Genomic DNA, 17,670 nt, shown 5'->3' on the forward strand with positions numbered 1-17,670 from the left:
GTGAGCTGTGGTGTAGGTTGCAGACGCGGCTCGGATCCTCTGTTGCTGTGGCTCTGGCGTAGGCCGGTGGCTACAGCTCCGATTCAACCCCTAGCCTGGGAACCTCCATATGCCGTGGGAGCGGCCCAAGAAATAGCAACAACAACAAAAGACAGAAAAAAAAAAAAAAAATTCTGGCTTTGGGGGAAGACTCACTTTCTGTTCTGTTGTTTTATGTTACATAAACCAGAATGGTCTGTGTGGTGTTTGTTTGTTGCAATGTAATTTCTAAAATGTTTCCTTCATTGATCCAGCGTGGAGGATGATTCTAAAGTATTTGTTTATTTCTTCATTTATCTGTAGTTTTTAGACATGAGCTGTAAGCACTCTGTCTCATCTCCCCTCTCATTCTCTAGTTTTAGGGATCGTTTTCCTTCTGATTGGAGTTTGGTCCCCAGGATGCTCTGTTTCTAGAACTGCATGATTCGATTGCCCGCGTTTGTAGAATTCTGCTGCTTCTTTACCTTCACATGAGCCCCCCCCAAACACACCTTTTCTTTGGGGCTAGAGCATTGTCTTCTGAAAGGCCTTTTTCTCTCCTTATTCTCCTCGCTCTCTCTCTTTTTTCTTTTTAGGGCTGCACCTGCAGCATATGGAAGTTTCCAGGCTAGGGGTCCGATTGGAGCTGCAGCTGTTGGCCTACACCACAGCCACAGCATCACGGGATCCGAGCTGCGTCTGCGACCGACACCACAGCGCATGGCAATGCCAGATCCTTAACCCCTGAGCAGGGCCAGGGATGGAACCTGCGTCCTCATGGATACTAGTTGGGTTCATTAACCACTGAACCACAACGGGAGCTCCTTCTCCCCACATTCTCTATTTCTTGTTCTTAGCTTAAACAATTTTTTCTATTGAAGTATAGTTGATTCGCAGTGTTGTGTTAGTTTTAGGGGTGTGGCAGAGTGCACACACACACACACACACACGCGCGCGCGTGTGTTCTTTTGCTCTCGGTCTCAGCTTCTGGCCACGCGGCTGTGCTTCCCTTTCTCCTCCACCGTCAGGGCTGGAGCCTCTTTCTTCTGTGCTGCCTTGTCCCCGAGGACTGCGGGGCTGGTGTCCGCCGCCCGTCTTCCCAGGGCTCCTCTGGGAGGGTGACGAGCTCCACGCTGCTGTATCAGCGGCTGTTCTGCCCAACGAGGCCCGAGTGCCGGCCGACACGCCGCCCCCCGGCCTCTGGGCCACCCCCGCCCTGCCCGGGGCCCCGGGCGGTAGGTGCTTTCGCTCGGATGGCCGATGCTGTTCCAGGGAAGCCAGCCATCCCTGCACCGGGGCGGGTCCATCGCCGCCCCGACCCTGGCGTTGCCGAGGCTTTTGCCTCCACCCCCCGACTGGAGAGAGCCAGAAGTTTCCACACAGGAGAACACCTGCGGGCTCTTGTAGGAAATACCTGCAAGCGTGCGGGAGCCATCTCCCTCCAGATGAACGCGGCTGACCTGAGTCCTCCCCTGTGCCGTGTCACAGCCCGTAACCGTGGGCGTGCCAGCCCCCCTTGACCGCATCTGGGGGTGGAAGCAGCCGTGGGTCCTGCCCGCACCCATGGCGGGGTTGCTGACAGCATGTGACCCCTAGAGACCGGCCTCACGGGCCCCTGGAGCCGCCTCACGGGGGCAGAACACCGCGGTCGCCCTTCTAGATGTGCGGCCCTGACGGCATCTGGCCATCCGGGCTCCTGGTGGACTGTGCTGCGATGTCACTCGCCCCCAGCCCGGCCATCAAGCCGTGGGACAGCCCAGCAGCCGTGGACCTTCCGTCCAAAAGGGAGACCAGGGGCCCAGAGGTGTCCCACGGGCAGCCCCACTAACCAGTGTCAGCCGAAGGCGTCCTCACCAGGGCGGCCCAGGTGCCCAGCAGTGGCGTGGGTGCCCCGTGCAGGGGGCTGGGTGCTGCGGGAACACAGGGTGTGTGTCTCCTCTTGGGTTTGGGGTTTGCGTGGAGGCCCTTCCCTGGGGTCCCCTGTCTGGTGGGAGATGGCAAACCAGCCACGTAGAATATTGATCAGAGTGCTGTTGGTTGTGATTCTCGCATCACGTTACTGTTTTGTTTCAATGCTGTTTATGCTGAATCCTTATCTGCCCAAGGCTGTGCGTCACGTGGTGTCCTGTTCAGTGAAGTTTCCATTAGCGGCCAGTGTCGGGTGGCCAAGAGAAAAGCGTTCTCTGCCACCTCCGGCTCCTCTGCCACTTGGCTTCCTGTGAAGAGGAAGCAGAGCTTCTGGACAGCTTGGCCCGAGGGTGTGGGTTGGTGTGACCCATTCAAGGGCCTGGGCTGGTCCACGGGGCCCGGATGGAGGCCAGTGCCGAGTGGGGCGGGTTGGGAAGTGGTGCCCCCAGGAGACTGAGGTCCAGGCCCCACTCTGTGGCTCTGGTGGTGCTCGGGCAGGTCAGGCCTTGGAGTCAGCTGTCATCGTCCCGTTTACACGTGAGGAAGCGACGGTGATGTTGACAGTGACGCCGTGTGGGCTGGGCTGAGTGCTTATGTGAACCGTCTAGTTTTCATGTGTTAGAATTGTTTCCAGCTTTTGGAGGCATGATTGACAGGCAACATTGCATTAGTTAGGATGCAGTGCCTCGGGTTGCTGCGGAGGTGTGGGTTCGAAGCTGTGGCTTGGATTCCATCCCTGGCCTGGGAACTTCCATATGCCACAGGCATAAAATGACAGAGACGAGACCAAAACCCACTGCATCAGTCTCCGGTGTACCACGTAACAATTTCACACACGAACGGGTTGCGAAATGGCCACCACAGTTAACACCCACCGCCTCGTGGTTACAGTCGTTTTTCTGGTGGTGAAACGCTCTTAGGGACTCTTCCTACACACAGCACAGCACCGCGGTCACTGTGCTGGAGTTGTGTCCCCAGAACCTGCTGTCTCTGAGCTAGGAGCTGTACCTCTTGCGGCACATGGCAGTTCCCAGGCAAGGGGCTGAATGGGCGCTGTAGCCGCCGGCCTACACCACAGCCACAGCAACTCGGGACACGGGATCTGAGCCGCATCTGCGACCTACACCACGGCTCACAGCAATGCCGGGTGCTTAACCCTGAGGGAGACCAGGGATTGAACCTGCGTCCTTACGGATACCAGTCAGATTTGTTTCCGCTGCGCCACGACGGGAACTCCGAGGGAGTCGTCCCTTTGACCCCCTTCGCCTGCCGCCTCCTTGGTGGCCTCCCCTCTGCTCTCTGTGAGCTTGTTTTTCTCCGATCCCGCGTATGATGCAGTGCTTGTCTTTCTCCCTCTGACTCATTTCCTTGGCGTCGTGCCCACAAGGTCCTGACGGCACGTTTCCGTCTTTTTCTGGCTGAGTGATACTCCGCCGTGTACACCGTATCCTCTGTGCCCGCGTCGGTGGGCACGTGTGTGGCCTCCGCGTCTTGGCTGTTGCGGGTCGTGCTGCAGTGAGCTCGCGGCTCCCTGGTTGTCCCCTTTCATCTGCCCTTAGCGCCCTTTCCAGCCAGGACTTTGCTACCGTGATGAACGGGCTGGCGGCTCTGTTAGCGGCGGAGCCGGGGTTGCATCTGCACAGCGTGGTTCCAGAGCACCTGACCCGCAGGCTTGAGGCTTCAAGGATGTTGTTTCCGGGGCGAGGATTTTGTAAATATTCTTTCTCATAAAGATGTTTTCGGAGTTCCCGTCATGGCGCAGTGGTTAACGAATCTGACTAGGAACCATGAGGTTGCAGGTTCGATCCCTGGCCTTGCTCAGTGGGTTAAGGATCCGGCGTTGCCGTGAGCTGTTGTGTAGGTTGCAGATGTGGCTCGGATCCCGCGTTGCTGTGGCTCTGGTGTAGGCCGGTGGCTACAGCTCCGATTCGACCCCTAGCCTGGGAACCTCCATATGCCGCAGGAACGGCCCTAGAAGACAAAAAAAAAAAAGAATAGAGGAATAATGTTCCTCCCTTTTGAGTGACGTTTTCTAACTTCCTCCCTCCTTCCCTCCCTCCTCCCTCCCTCCCTTCCTCCCTTCCCTGAGGTGTGCAGCAGCTTGATGTGCGATCTCAGTTCTCAGACCAGGGATTGAACCTGGGCCATAGCAGTGAAAGGGCCAAATCCTAACCCCTACACCACCAGGGAGCTCCCAGAGTGATGTTTGTAACGTTCAAATATTGGGGTTTGGAGGCCAGTGAGAGCAAAGATCTTAATGCAGGCCCTCGTGACCTCTCTGGGGAACGGATGACGTTTTGTACCCAGCATTTCGTTGCCCCAGGTGTCCCCCGTCCTCTGGCATCACTCCTCTAGGCACCAGGTGCTGTGTTACCAGAGTCTGTTTTGGCCTCCGAGTTTTTTTTTGTTTTGTTTTGTTTTGTTTTTGCTTTTTAGGGCCACGCCTGCGGCATATGGAGGTTCCCAGGCTAGGCGTCCGATCAGCCTACACCACAGCCACAGCCACATCAGATCTGAGCCACATCTGCATCTTACACCACAGCTCACGGCAAGGCCAGATCCTTAACCCACTACACAAGGCCACGGATCGAACCCGCAACCTCATGGTTCCCAGTTGGATTCGTTTCCACTGTGCCATGGCGGGAACTCTCTGGCCTCCGACTCTCGAATTACAGGTGAAGAGCGTTCCGGCTGCAGGGGCCCCTCTGCGCACTGCTGACTCCCTTGGAGCCCTGCCTGTTGGCACTGAGGTCTTGGGCAGTGAGAGTTCAGGCAACATGGGCCACCTGCATTGTTGTTTCATTTGTTTTTTTGGGTTTTGGGGCTTTTTTGGCCGCACCCATGGCATGCAGAAGTTTCCAGGCCAGGGATCAAACCTGTGCCACAGCAGGGGCAATGGCAGATCCTTATCCTGCTTAGCCACCAGGGAACTCTATGCATTGTTCTTATCCAGGCATCTGATAGACATCGGATAGAATTCCAGAATTAGGGGAAGTTTTTCATTAGCTTCTTTTTTGCGATGGCATCCTGGATGTCTCTAACCCTTGTAACGAACCTCTTTGGATCCCATCTGTATCGTTCTCTGTCCTCATTGACTTTCTGCAGCACCTCCAAATTTAGTCTCATCTGGAAATTTAATTAATGTGCCGTTTACTGCTCCTTCCAGGTCGCTAATGAAGATGTTAAATAAGACCGGGTCCCCGGGGCGCCCACCGGACGCGTCCTCACAGCTTAATACCCTGTCATTTATCAGTGCACTTTGTTTACGGCCCTTTCTCCAGGTTTCGGGCCGCCGGGGGGTGCTTACCCGGAGCCCAATTTGAATTAATTTTTCCAGTAAAACTGTAAAAAGCCCTGTGCCAGATTCCTCCCTCAGCCCCAGACGTGTTGTGTTGTCTCTCTGCGCTTCCTGGGCCTGGCGACCGCTCTGCGTCCTTGGCCCCCGCCCTCCGCCGTGCCTATGCCCTGGAGATGCGGGGAGGGGCCCTCAGCTGCCTGGCTTTGTGAGGTGGTTCCTTCCGCCCTGCTGTGCACCTTGCACGGAGGGAGGCGCCTGCTCTGGTCTCCGGGACAGACACAGAGGTACAGATGTGTCCCTGATGGCCCAGGGCTCCGGCCTGAGCCCCAGCAGCCACAGCCAGCTCCTCTCCGGTCCTGCCTGGTTGTCCCACGATGCCAGCTGTGCTCCAAGTGGCTTTTCTTATGAGGACGCTGGTGCTGGTGGGACCTCCCCTGACCGTCATCACCTCCATAGAGGCCCCGGCTGCCGACAGGGCCACACCTGGAGGAGCTGGGGGCTAGGGCTTCCGCATGTGAATTTGGGGGATGCAGTTCAGCCACTAGGAGTGTGGATCCTTTGATGCATTATTTATGTGGGAGGTCTGCGGAGGGCTTCTGGAGCAGGTCCTCCGACGAATGGTGGGGGTCCAGCCTCCCTCCCTCAGCACAGTCCTCCGCCCACCTGCCAGGCGGCACAGTAGGTCACGTGCTTTGTGCTTTGCCCGGTGGTTTTGGCAGCAGGTGAGACCTCGCAGCCCCCTCAATTCTGATGAGACTCTCACCGTGAGCCATTTGGGGTGTGGCTAGAGGGTGGGGGTGGGAAGACTCCCCGCTCCGCCCTCCTCTGGCTCTGCGGGAGGTGCAGAGCTGAAGGGGCGGGGCCTGGAGGGGTGGGGGCTGGAGGGGGCGGGGCAAGTGCTGGGGCCCAGGATGAGCGTTCTATGCTGGAGGGGCCACGGGCCAGTGCAGCATCTGTGGACAGCTGGGCCTGGCGGTGACCACGCCTGCGCCCTGGGTCCCCAGGAAAAGCAGGACTCCCCGGGTGGAGGGCATTTCAGGCCCAGGCCGGGCGTGGGGAGTAGCCCTGAAAGGAAGGGTCGGGAGGGGATAGAGGATGGGGTTGTGACACCAAGGGCTCCGGAGGCCGTGCTCTCTGTCCTGTCATTCATGTTGCTCCCCAGGTAGAAAACCCTGCGAAAACAGTCTTTAAAAAAGGTGGTTGCAAGTGCCCTGAAGAGGAGAAAAATCTCAACACGCTGGTGGAATTTCAGAAGGACTTAAAGATGCGCTTTAAAAATAATAACAATAAAAAATAATGAAGGTGAACCCAGGACGGAGAATAAAAGAAGATGGGGGCGGTGGCCAGGTAGCGTTTCAGGAGGCCTCCACGTGACGGGTGACCGCGAGCGGAGGGTGAGTGGCAGCTGCTATTGCCGGTGTGGACTCGATCTCGCCCCCGCTGAGGAGAGAGTGTCCCAGCTTAGGACAGGGTTGGATTTTTCCGCAGAGGGAGGCGAAGTGTCAGGAAGACTGCAGATCATGCAGCGCAGGGTCCTCAGGGGATGAGAACAAGGAGGGGCTGACGGAGCAGCGGGCACCTAGATGCCGCCTCTACCGCGCCCTCCCGGAGACGGCGAGCTCAGGACGGCTGGCAGCGGAGTCCTCCCGGGCCCATTGACCAGGCTCGACATTTGGGGACAGCCCGAGCTGTTGCTGAGACTGTGGCGGGGGTGGGAGTGGGAGGCAGCCAGGGGGCCCGGGGGCACCTGCTGATGAAGACCCTGGGTGCCGTCAGAGGTCTCCCCCTCCCTGCGCTGCCCCCAGAGCCCGTTTTCTCCTGTCTCCTGCCCAGGCCACAGTGCGGGCCCTTGGGTCTCAGCCTGACGCTTCCCCCTGGACTCCTGCAGCTCATCCCCCAAAGCCAGGTGCGCCTCTCGGCTCTGCTTTGCGGAGCTGCGGGACCCACCCAGAGCACCGCCTCCTTTCTGGTTGGTGCAGTGGGACTTGTCCTGGCCTCAGTTTGTCCCCTGGACCTGGAGCAGTTAGGGACCCTCCCTGAGCCTCCCCAGACGTCCGTGTGGGGCCGGGAATGTCATTACGGGATTATGGTACAGTTTTCTGGGAGCTGCCCTCCAGTCCCACTGCACGGCCGCCCAGGTCTCCGCTCGCACCCCCTGCACTCGGCCAGTTCTCTGGCTGATTTTCAGGCTGATCCCTCTGCCTCAAGCATTCTTCCTCCTGTCTCTGCCTGTCACAGTCGGTCTCATCCTAGCCCCCGCCCCCTCCACCTCCTGCACCAGGCTGCGTGTGTTGGAAGAGCGCTGTGGCGGGGTGTGTAGCGAAAGGGAGCCCCGAGGACTCCGCACCGTTCCCACGTTCCCTCGGCCCCTGGGCTCTGGGGAGATGGGGCGGGAGGTGAGACTCAGCCTTTCCGCCGTCTGTCACCATCACACAGCCCTTCCTTGGCGTCTGAGGCGGGCATCCTCGCGAGGGGTTACCCTGGAACGGGCTGTGTCCCGCCTGCCCGGAGCTGTCGGAGCTGTCGCGGGCGCCCTGGCAGGCCCGGCTGTCAGTTTCGGTTCATCCCCAGCTAGTCCTTGGCGGGGGAGGCAGGAGGGGAAGTGGGGGCCAGGAAGGCGGCCGTCCGCGTGCTCCCCTGGTCCTGCCCGGCCCTCCGCCTGCCCAAGCCCTTCTCGTCCCTCTGTTCCCTCAGCAGTGCTCCTTGGGGCCCCCAGTTTTAGGCGCAGCTCTGGCTATCAGGGGTATGAAGCCCCCAGGGAGTGGACCCGGTGCTAAAGGAGAGGCTGCCCCCAGCAGCCAGAGGAAGAGGAGGGGGCAGCGGACGAGGGCCTGGCGGGAGGCACGGGGGCGGCGGGGCCTGAACCGGGGGCGTCCTGCTTCCTCCTGCCAGTCAGCCTGGGCAGGAGTCAGGGTCCTGGAGGCTGCTTCCCGGGGACCCCGAGTGCGGGCTGTGTGGAGCGAGGGGCGCGGCGGACACTGCCCCTCCCCTCGGCTGACCGAGTGTCTGGACCTCAAGTTCTCTGAGTGGCACTTTCTGCCCCGTGGACCGGTGGCCGCTCCGGGGGCTGCGGCCGGCTGGGCTCCTCACGTCCAGCTCCTGGCTTTGGAGTCGGGACTCCATGGGATCCTGGGGGGGGGGGCTGCCCCCCTTATCCGGGGGCTTCACTAGTAAGTCTGGGACAAAGCTTCAGGTTTCATAGTGTGTTAAAAATACCCGCTGAGAACAGGGGGCAGGTCCTGAGAACGGGGTGGGGGTGCGGGGGGCGCAGGCACCGAGTGGCAGAGGTTCGCATTTGGGCGAATCAGGGAAAATGCACTGCAGTGTAAGGGTCTCTGGGAGGAGCCCCAGAAACAGGCCATAATTGGGTCTGGGGTGCCCTCTGCCCTGGAATGAAGCGTCCTCCCCTTGGCAAGGACATGGCCTGACACGGGTCTTCCTTCCTCAAGCGTCCGTGTCAGCTTGGCCTCTGTCCCCGACGCGGAGGGGGTGGGTGGCTGGGAGGGCCTGGCGGTCAGGCACACGCAGGGCGGAGGAGAGGACCTGCAGTGGCCCCGGCTCGTTTCACGGAGCAGAACCCGGAGGCCCAGAGCTCGCCTTTGGTTTCGAAAAGAGGGAACGGCTGTGCTGTGGCCAGAGTGGGGCGCTCCCGGCCAGCCGGTGGAGCTGCGGGGCCAGCAGGCTCAGCAGCTGTCGCAGGAGACCCACCGCTTGACCAGGGACCGGGTGGACCTCCCCTGGGGGAGACGGGAGACTGTCCCCGGAGATGTCCAGCAGATGCCGATGGGCACGTGCACCCACGCTGAGGGCCGGGGTTCAGTTCCTGCAGGTCCCGTGTCACGCCGGCCGCCGGCCCCTGGACGGGCGGAGGGCCTGCCCCCGCTCAAGTCTCAGGTGAAATCAGTGAGCGGAGAAAGGAGGGAACCTTCGGGAACGTCAGGTTGTTTCCAGATACAAACACGTGACTGCCTCCCACGTGTTTCAAGTGTGAACAAACTGAGTCCTGACTCCTGGGAGTGTTTGCAGTTCACCCGCCCCCAGCAAAACAGACCCTGCGGAACACTGTCTGTCCTTAACGTCTCAGCCTTTGTTCAGCGCTGGGTCACTTCCGATCCCAAGTTGCTGGAAGTGCACTGGGTTGGGTTGGCCACGCTGTCTGACTCCTGCCACTGGTCACCAGCCTGCCCCAGAGCGGCCAGGTTGCTTTCATACCAAATTACGGCACTGTGAAGAAGTTGGGGTCTCTGCACGCATTTTCTCTTTGGTCATGAAAGAAGAATCAGTAGGAATCTTGCTTTATAACCTTGTTTCTAACAGACTCCTTGACCAGGTTCTGGATGGAGAGGCCCCATCTGGATGGGATAAGACCTGTGTGGTCTTGCAAAACCTGTGGACATCCTTACACTTTTCAGATCCCAGATTCTTCATCCAAAGAACTAGTAAACTGAGCGAAGAGTTACTAAAAGATAAACGATCAGCAGTTAGTGTATTTAAAGAGCTGTATGTTACGTTTTGAGAGCCAGTCTGACCTGAGAGTGCGCAACTCCAGAGCTGGTCCTTCAGCTCCGAAAGCCCCAGAGGCAGAGAGCCTCTCCCACATGTCCCACGCACCTCCGAGCTCTTCGGGTGGTCTTTCCGGTAGTGTGCTGTGTAGACGTCCTCCCAGATCCACTTGAGCAGTACGAAAGCAGAGGCTCAGGGAGCTCAGTGCTCAGGGCCTTGCAGGTGACACACCGCGTTCCAGGTTCCAAGGGCACGTCGCCCCCGCCCCGCCCCCGCCCAGTGATTATCTCCTCTAGAGGGTGGAAGACCAGGCCAATTTGTTTATCTGGAAAAGAAAAAACCCCATGCTTTGTGGGGGAGAGGACCATAAAGAGTTTAGCAGTGTGCCAAAGGCGAATGGATAGAAACATTTAAAATACTTCTGTCCTCAGGAGAGACGTCGCACCCAAGGGCAGGTGGACCCGCAGATTTTGACGTGTTCTGTGTAACACAGGACAGACCTGCCCTGAAGTTCAGGTTAATTTGCTGTTTTTAAATCATCAAGACATGTAAGAGCTTTGAGGACTTAAAGTATTTCTGCTCTTTCCAACCAGAACATTAGGAAGAGTGACTTTTACAGACTCCCAGACACCCTCTTCTTCCGAAACCGCTTGTGTTCTTCAGGCTCAGGGGAAAAACGTGACAAACACCTCTCTGCTGTGGTCAGTCTTCAGTGACCCCTGACCTCTGCCCTTCGTTCTGCGCTAACAGTGCACCTCTAAGGTCCAAATAGCTCCTCGTCCCGTCCTCCCACAGACGTGGTCATCGGCTTGACCCCCAGCCTGGTGGATGCCCCTGGCTGTGTGCACAGGGGGCGGCTGGGGCTCCCCTGTCCCAGGGCTGCCACCCAGACGAAGGGAAGGAAAGGGACAGGAGAAAGCGGAGAACCAAGTGGCAGTCCTGTCACTGACGACCATGAAGACCGAGAGTAAAACTCAGGAGTTCCCGTCGTGGCTCCGTGGTGAGGAACCCGACTAGGATCCACGAGGATGCAGATTCGATCCCGGGCCTCGCTCAGTGGGTTAAGGATCCGGCACTGCCGTGAGCTGTGGTGTAGGTCGCAGATGAGCCTCGGATCTGGCGTGGCTGTGGTGTAGGCCGGCGGCTGCAGCTCTGATTTGACTCCTGTCCTGGGAACCTCCATATGCCACGTGTGCAGCCCTAAAAAGACAAAACAAACAAACAAACAAAAAAACTGAAACGACTCGATGGATTGGATAGATTGAATGTTATAGAGGAAAGAGTCAATGAATTCGAAGGTAGGACCATAGAAAATACCCACTTGCAAACGTGCAGCAGCCATTTATTTGGGCCTCATCCTTGCTAATGACTAGTGGCAGCCGTTTCTCTTTTCCTAACTGGAGCCCTTCTGAGCCAGCGGGCGCTGTCAGGCCACAGGCTGGGATGTGCGCTTCGCCAGCAGAGGGCGAGGCTCTTCCGGGATCCGAGGCTGTGGCCTTAAGTGTGTCTCACACTGGCACTCGGAAATCAGCAGGGACACCTGCCTTCCTTGGGGCTGCTCACCACCTTCTGAACAGCCTCCTGCGAGTGGGGGATCCTAGGTTATTAGGCGCCTTTCCCCTCGTGGAAATTGATCAGGTTTCCAGTTCCCTGGGGTCAGGGACCCTGTGCAAGACCAGTGGGGACCCCGTGCAGGGACAGCAGGAGCCCCACTGTGGCAGGTGCGGCGGCTGCAGAGCTGCCAGCTCTGGGGAAGGGGGTCGTGGTGACAGGTGGAAGCAGGTCCCCGGCAGGAGGCGGCTTTGGTAGCTCACACCTGAAGTGCACCTGCAGCTCCGATGCCAGTCCTGCAGGTCAGGACCCGGAGACATGGCCCTTTGCTGTCCTTGCCAGGCCACCCAGGCTCCCACCTGTCAGTGCCGGCGTCTGGAGGAGACTCTGTCCCTGGCAGAGCTCATGTCTGGGTGGGGGTCAGCCCTAGGCCCGGCCCCCATGGCAACGTTGCCCGGAACTGGCGCCAGCTCCCCGGGTGGTGACCCCTTGGCCGTGGCCCAGACCCGCCCCTCCTCCCCCTCGACGTCCCTGGTTCTCCGTGTCCCTTGGTCCAGTGCCTGTCATTTAACGGACGCTGTCGGACCAGCCTCCTGCAGCCATCGCTGCTGAGAAGGAGGCCCTGCTGCTTAGAGAAAGAAACCCCCAGGGCCGGGCGGGGCGAGGGGACGTGGCAAGGGGTGTGGGACGGGAGGCCTTCCCTCTCCCCGAACCGGACCGAACCTGAGCCACAGCAGTGACCTGAGCACTGCAGTGACAGTGCTGTGTCCTAACTTGCTGCACCACCAGGGAACTCCCCAGATTGTTGATGTTTATTTTTCTTCTCTTAAGGCAGCTTTTCTTGTGATTCCCGAGGGCTGCAAGGTCGTGCTTCTCCAGGGGTTGCAGGGTGCAGGCAGGGCCCCCTCCACGCGCAGGTCCCCCGTTGACCCCCAGATGCCCTGCTGGCACCTGCCTCACACTCAGGGCTGGCAGAGCTCAGGGAAGTTAGTTCCCTGTGCTGTGTGTCCACAGGCCTTCACACGGCTGGATCTGGAGCCCCCCAAGTGACTGTGTCCCTTCCCTTTCAAAACTCTGGGGGTTTTGCCCCAGGCTGTGTAGTCTCGGGGGCCCTGTTATGAAGTACTCGTGGGCCTTCTTGCACCTGGTGGCCCCCGAGCCCCTGTGCAGGTCCCCTCAGGCCCTCAGCAGCTGCCGCTCCACCTCCCGCCTCCCGCTCTGGTTCCAGAGTGAGTTCAGACCGAGTCCCTGCCGTCGCTTTTATTCCCTTGTGTTCCTCAGGGAAACGCCTGCCGCCTCCAACACTCGAGAGCTTTTATTTATTCATTCATTTGAAAATTATAGTGATTTTCAATGTTGTGTCAATATCTGCAGTACAGCAAGGTGACCCTCATACATATCTATATATTCTTTTTTTTTTTTTAAATATTCTCTTCCTTCACAGTCCGTCCCAGGAGACTGGACAGAGTTCCCTGTGCTGTCCAGCAGGACCTCATTGCTCATCCATTCTAAATGTCATAGTTTGCACCTGCTAACCCCAGACTCCCCGTCCACCCACCTCCCCCATCACCCCAGACATTTTATAAGGTGCACTTGAGTATCCCGAGATTGCAGCTCATTTGTGATTCCTCCACCATAACTTTCTTGTTATGGCTGTCACTCTGAGCCTACATGTGGCCAGTCTGAATTGGAGGGAAGCGGTGTGACTTGTCGACCTAACTTACGGGGATAGAAGCACCTGCCCGGCAGCTGTGTTCAGGCTGGCAGTTCAGGAGTGACTACGAGGTGCAGCTGGAGGCAGTCAGCGCGTCCCCGGACCCAGCAGCCTGGCTGGGAGAGTCCCCACGTTCCCGGGGCTGTCCCCTGGCCATCCACAGGCAGGGCCTGTTCTCCAGCTTGTTGAGGCCGGAGGCGTTTTCCTGGCCGTCTGCTTCGTCTTGCTGGGAACTGAGTTGCTGATCCCAGAAGGGGTGCTTACAAACGGGGTGGTTTGTCCTCTTACACCGAGTAGACCCGCACGTCCCCGTCCCCGGTGAGCACTGGCCCCTGCCTGTCCCAGGAGCTGCCTCGCCCCTGCACTTTCGGAGGCCCTGGAGACCTGCCTTGCTGCCTGTCCCCGGCTGGGTGGCCCGTCGCACTCCTCAGGGCGGGCCTGCAGCACCCCCTTTGCAGACTCCAGTGCACCTTCTCCTCATGAAAGGCAGTCAGAGGACGCTCTGGGCAGCTGCAGGAATTGCCATCAGCGCTGGGGTTCCAGGCTTCGTCATTCGCTCCGCGTTCGTAACCTGGCAGGTGTGTCTTTGTCGCAGGTGTGCCCTGGTGACCCCTGCCTCACAAACACAATGTTGGGTCATCAGGTGTTGGTGCGGCAGGGACAGTCCTGAAATACGTCCTTAAATAATAATCCCGGAATCAGTGGGTGTCGGTCAGCTTCCCAGTTCTGTTTCTGGATGATTCTTTTTTTTCATGGAGTTGGTGTGGCAGGCGGGGGCTGTGATGGGCTGTCGGGTCAGTGCTCAGAGTCCGTCTGACCTTGACCTTTGGACAGGGAAGGGTGAGGGAGGACAGCCCCAGGCCCTTGGTGACGGCTCGGCAGGCTTCGTGGGGACCGAGTAGAAGACACTTGTGAGGAGTTCCCGCGTGGCTCCGTGGGTTAAGAATCCCGCTGCAGCAGCTCAGATTACTGTGGAGGTGCCGGTTTGATCCCCAGCCCGGCCCGTGGATTAAAGATCTGATGTTCCCGCAGGTGCCGCTCAGATTCGGTGCCAGGCCTGGGAGCTTCCATTTGCCGCGGGTGCGGCCATGAAAGAGAAGGGACGACTGTGAGAGTGGAGGCCGTGTGTGTAGGGCCTTCGGCTGAGACCCCAAGGCGTCCAGGAGGGGGCGGGGGTGGGGGCGAGGGTGCCTGGAACGCAGAGGGGGCTCTAGCGGGATTGTCCCTCAAGCCTGGCCTTCGCACCCTCCCCCACCGTCCGGGTGCAGGTGGCAGGTGCACCTGTGGTGGGGAAAACAGTCTCTGCAACTGACCCGACAGCACTGTGGCATTTTGAAACTGCCTCAGGTAACCAGGGGTGTTCATTTCGCAGATGTGGACTCTGAGAGGCTAGGAGTTTTACTTGAGGTCGTAGGTGAAGTCAAGGTCTCGGCCAAATCTGAGGTCAGCTGAGCTGGCGGAACGTCATTCTGTGCCCGGCGCTGGGCCCATGAACACGGTCACTCCTCTAAAGTTCATTTTTACCTATGTTTTAAAAAATATTCCGGAGTTCCTGTCGTGGCTCAACGAATCCAACTAGGAACCATGAGGTTGCGGGTTTGATCCCTGGCCTCGCTCAGTGGGTTAAGGATCCGGTGTTGCTGTGAGCTGTAATGTGGGTCGCAGACGCGGCTCGGCTCCCGTGTTGCTGTGGCTGTGGGGTAGGCCGGCAGCTACGGCTCTGATTCGACCCCTAGCCTGGGAACCTCCATACACCGCGGGAGCGGCCAACAAGTGACAAAAAAGACAAAAACAACAAACCCCCCCAAAAACCCCCTATGTTTCCTGCATGTGACTGCTTGTTGATTGGTCCTTTTAAGTGGTAGAGGGAGTATATCATTTCATGTTGGATTCAACTAAGGCTTATTAACGTTGGTATTTGTTCAGGGGTTTGGCGTCTGCGATGTTCAAATAGCCACCATTTCATTGGCTTAAACTCCAAGAAGAAACACCTTACTGAGCAGCGTGGCTTGTGTTCCCCTGGCACCACGTTACAGGTGCTCTCAGGACATCTGACGGGCGGGGTTCTGGGCAGGGTCAAAGTCGCCTGTGAGAAAGGTGAGGATGACCTGGTCACTGCCTTAAAATCACAACTCACTTCTCCTCGCGCGGTAGGGCTTCCCTGGAGCCTGTGAGAACGTCACCCGCTGTCTGGAGACACCTGCTCTGACGCCCGTGAGGACCGCGCTCCCTGGAAGCCCAGGAGGAGGGGCAGTGAGCTGGGGGGAGGGGGGTCCGCTGAGGTGCGCGTGGCCAGGCTGCCCACGCTCCCCTCGGAGCCCAGAGGTGTCTGCACGTCGGGACCGCGAGGCTGGCCCCCTGGGGTGCCTGCAGCCCTGCTGCGAGCCCCCTCGCAGCCTCCTCCTGACCCAGAGGCCACGATGCCCTTTACCTGCCAAACGTCCCTGGGAGAGGCCCCATTGGGGTGGGCCTCGCTGGTGGCCCCGGGGCTGGTGGCAGGGCTCTGGGTACCAGGATGTTCTGAGCTCGTCATTCAGCAAATCACGTTGTGCGTGTGTGGATTCGGGCTGGGGTAGTTTGTCAGCGGTCGTGATGGAGAGGAAGCCAAGGCGCCTCGACAAGGGGTGGCAGCGGCCTCAGGGAGCCTCAGCCCGTGGCAGCAGACGGCAGTTCTCATTCGGCTGGAAGCCTCTGCCTTTGAGCTGAGGGTCTTATATTCTGGGTTTGAAATGGCTTTTCTCGTTTAATGTGGAAAAACCTTTTTCCCTCCTATTCATGGCTATTTTTTCTGAGATCCAGCCACTGAGGTTTATATTTAGCTTTAGGGTTTTTTTTTTTTTTTTTTTTTTTTGTAAAACAGGTCCCTCTCATCTCTGCCTGCCTTATATTTTATTATATTTAGAAATAATCAAATGAACCTATTTACCAAATGAACAGAACCAAATGAACAGAAAGAGACTCAGAGACCCAGAGAACAGACAGGATTGCCAGCGGGGGCGAGGGGAGCGGGAGGGACGGGAGGTTGGGGTCGGTAGATGCAAACTATTCCATTTAGAATGGATGAGCCGTGAGGTCCTGCTCTCGCCAGCCCCTTGGGGTGGAACATGATGGAAATGTGAGAAAAGGAACGTGTGTGTGCGTATGTGTGTGTATACGTATGAATGACTGGGTCACCCTTCCGTCCAGCAGAAACCGACTCAGCGGTATAAGTCAACTATACCCTAATAATAAAAAGAAAGAGGGGCCTCGTCTGACCCCGCCGGGGCTGCCGTAGCTCAGCACTGTAGGCGCGGGGGCCGGTTAGCAGCAGCAGCTGGTTTCCCACAGTTCTGGAGGCTGGACGTCCAGCCAAGGCCCGCTCGGTGTCTGGCGAGCACCTGCTCCTGGCTCCTCGGTGGTGTCCTCGGCTGAAGGGAGGGTGGCCCTCCAGGGGCTGATCCCGTCACGAGACGCGACCCCCAAGCCCCCACCATCACTTTGGGGACTAGGATTTCAACATACAAAGGTGGGGGACATTTAATGCGTAGTAATCCATTCTGAAGAAATGGGCCTTATGTTTGCAGCTGAGGGCATTTTTGTTTTCTGTTCATCACAGGAGGCAGGGCGGAGTCAGACCAGCCTGGGTTTGAACCCCAGCCCTCCACGAGGCTGTGTGACCTTGAGGAGGTTTCTTGGGTTCTCTGAGACTCGGAATTGCGGGCTGTAAAGGAGGAGTGATGGCACCTACGTGTCAAAATGCTCGTGGTAGGCGCACACAGTAGGGCAGCTGTGGAGAAAAGCCCCTCCGCCCCCATCATGGTGGCGTAGGAGCATCTGGGTCACCTTAGGCACTTGTCTTTGCTGGGCGACTAGTTTATGGGCCTGCTTGAAGGTGACAACCATTAGCATATGAAGTGGCAGGTCCGCCGCCTGGCCGAGCTCTAGGGTCACCTGATTCCCTGTGCAGGTCTCCGGACCTGGCCTTAGCTGGAGCCAGGAGGTTTTGCAGTAGCGGCAGACGTCAGGAGTTTTAAGGTGTCCCACATGGTTTTAGCAGGCAGCCAGAACTAGAGCCTTGTTCACAGAGAAGGACACAGGGGCCCAGGGCCACCGCACTGTCCCCTGGGTGGTGCAGGACAAGGACACAGACAGCTTTGGAGCCAGGCAGAGATCCGTCTGCATCCTGGCCACACCCTCAGCCATGTGATAGTATCTAATTGTATTCTCTCCCAGAAAGCCCAGAAAATGGTTGATATTTCAGAACCTTGGTTTTGCTATTTATGAAATGACAGTAATGCTATAATATAAAAAGGTGATACCTGGCAGATCTGTCGAGGGGATTAAAGGCGAGGCTGTGGAAGGAGCCTCATTGCGTCGCCACCACAACGTGCAGCTCCAGTACGTTGCCCCGAGTGTGGCTCACGCTGGTTATTCCTAAAACCACTGTCTTAGCAGAGGGTGCATTGTGTTTAGATAAGATGATTTTAAAAGTATGACCTCTTTTTAAAATAATATTATTTTGCTCGCCATTATAATGCATTAGGAAGGAGCCATCTTTCCCAACCCCTTTTGAAAGCAGCTGGATTACACGTGATGACTGTTCGGTGTCTAGCAGGATCCGATCCCGAGAGGGCATCCAGGTGTGTGATGAACTGTGCACTGTTCACCTAAGCCAGCATCCCATTTTCCCTCGATGTGA

General features: G+C 58.0%; 1 protein-coding gene across 5 annotated transcripts in view; it reads left to right on the top strand.

Moving 5' to 3' along the window:
• EIPR1 (tumor suppressing subtransferable candidate 1) overlaps positions 1 to 17,670 on the top strand; it is a 74,722-nt gene that overhangs the window by 16,044 nt on the left and 41,008 nt on the right.

Source organism: Sus scrofa, chromosome 3, assembly GCF_000003025.6.
Source record: "Sus scrofa isolate TJ Tabasco breed Duroc chromosome 3, Sscrofa11.1, whole genome shotgun sequence".
Taxonomy (NCBI): Eukaryota; Metazoa; Chordata; class Mammalia; order Artiodactyla; family Suidae; genus Sus; species Sus scrofa.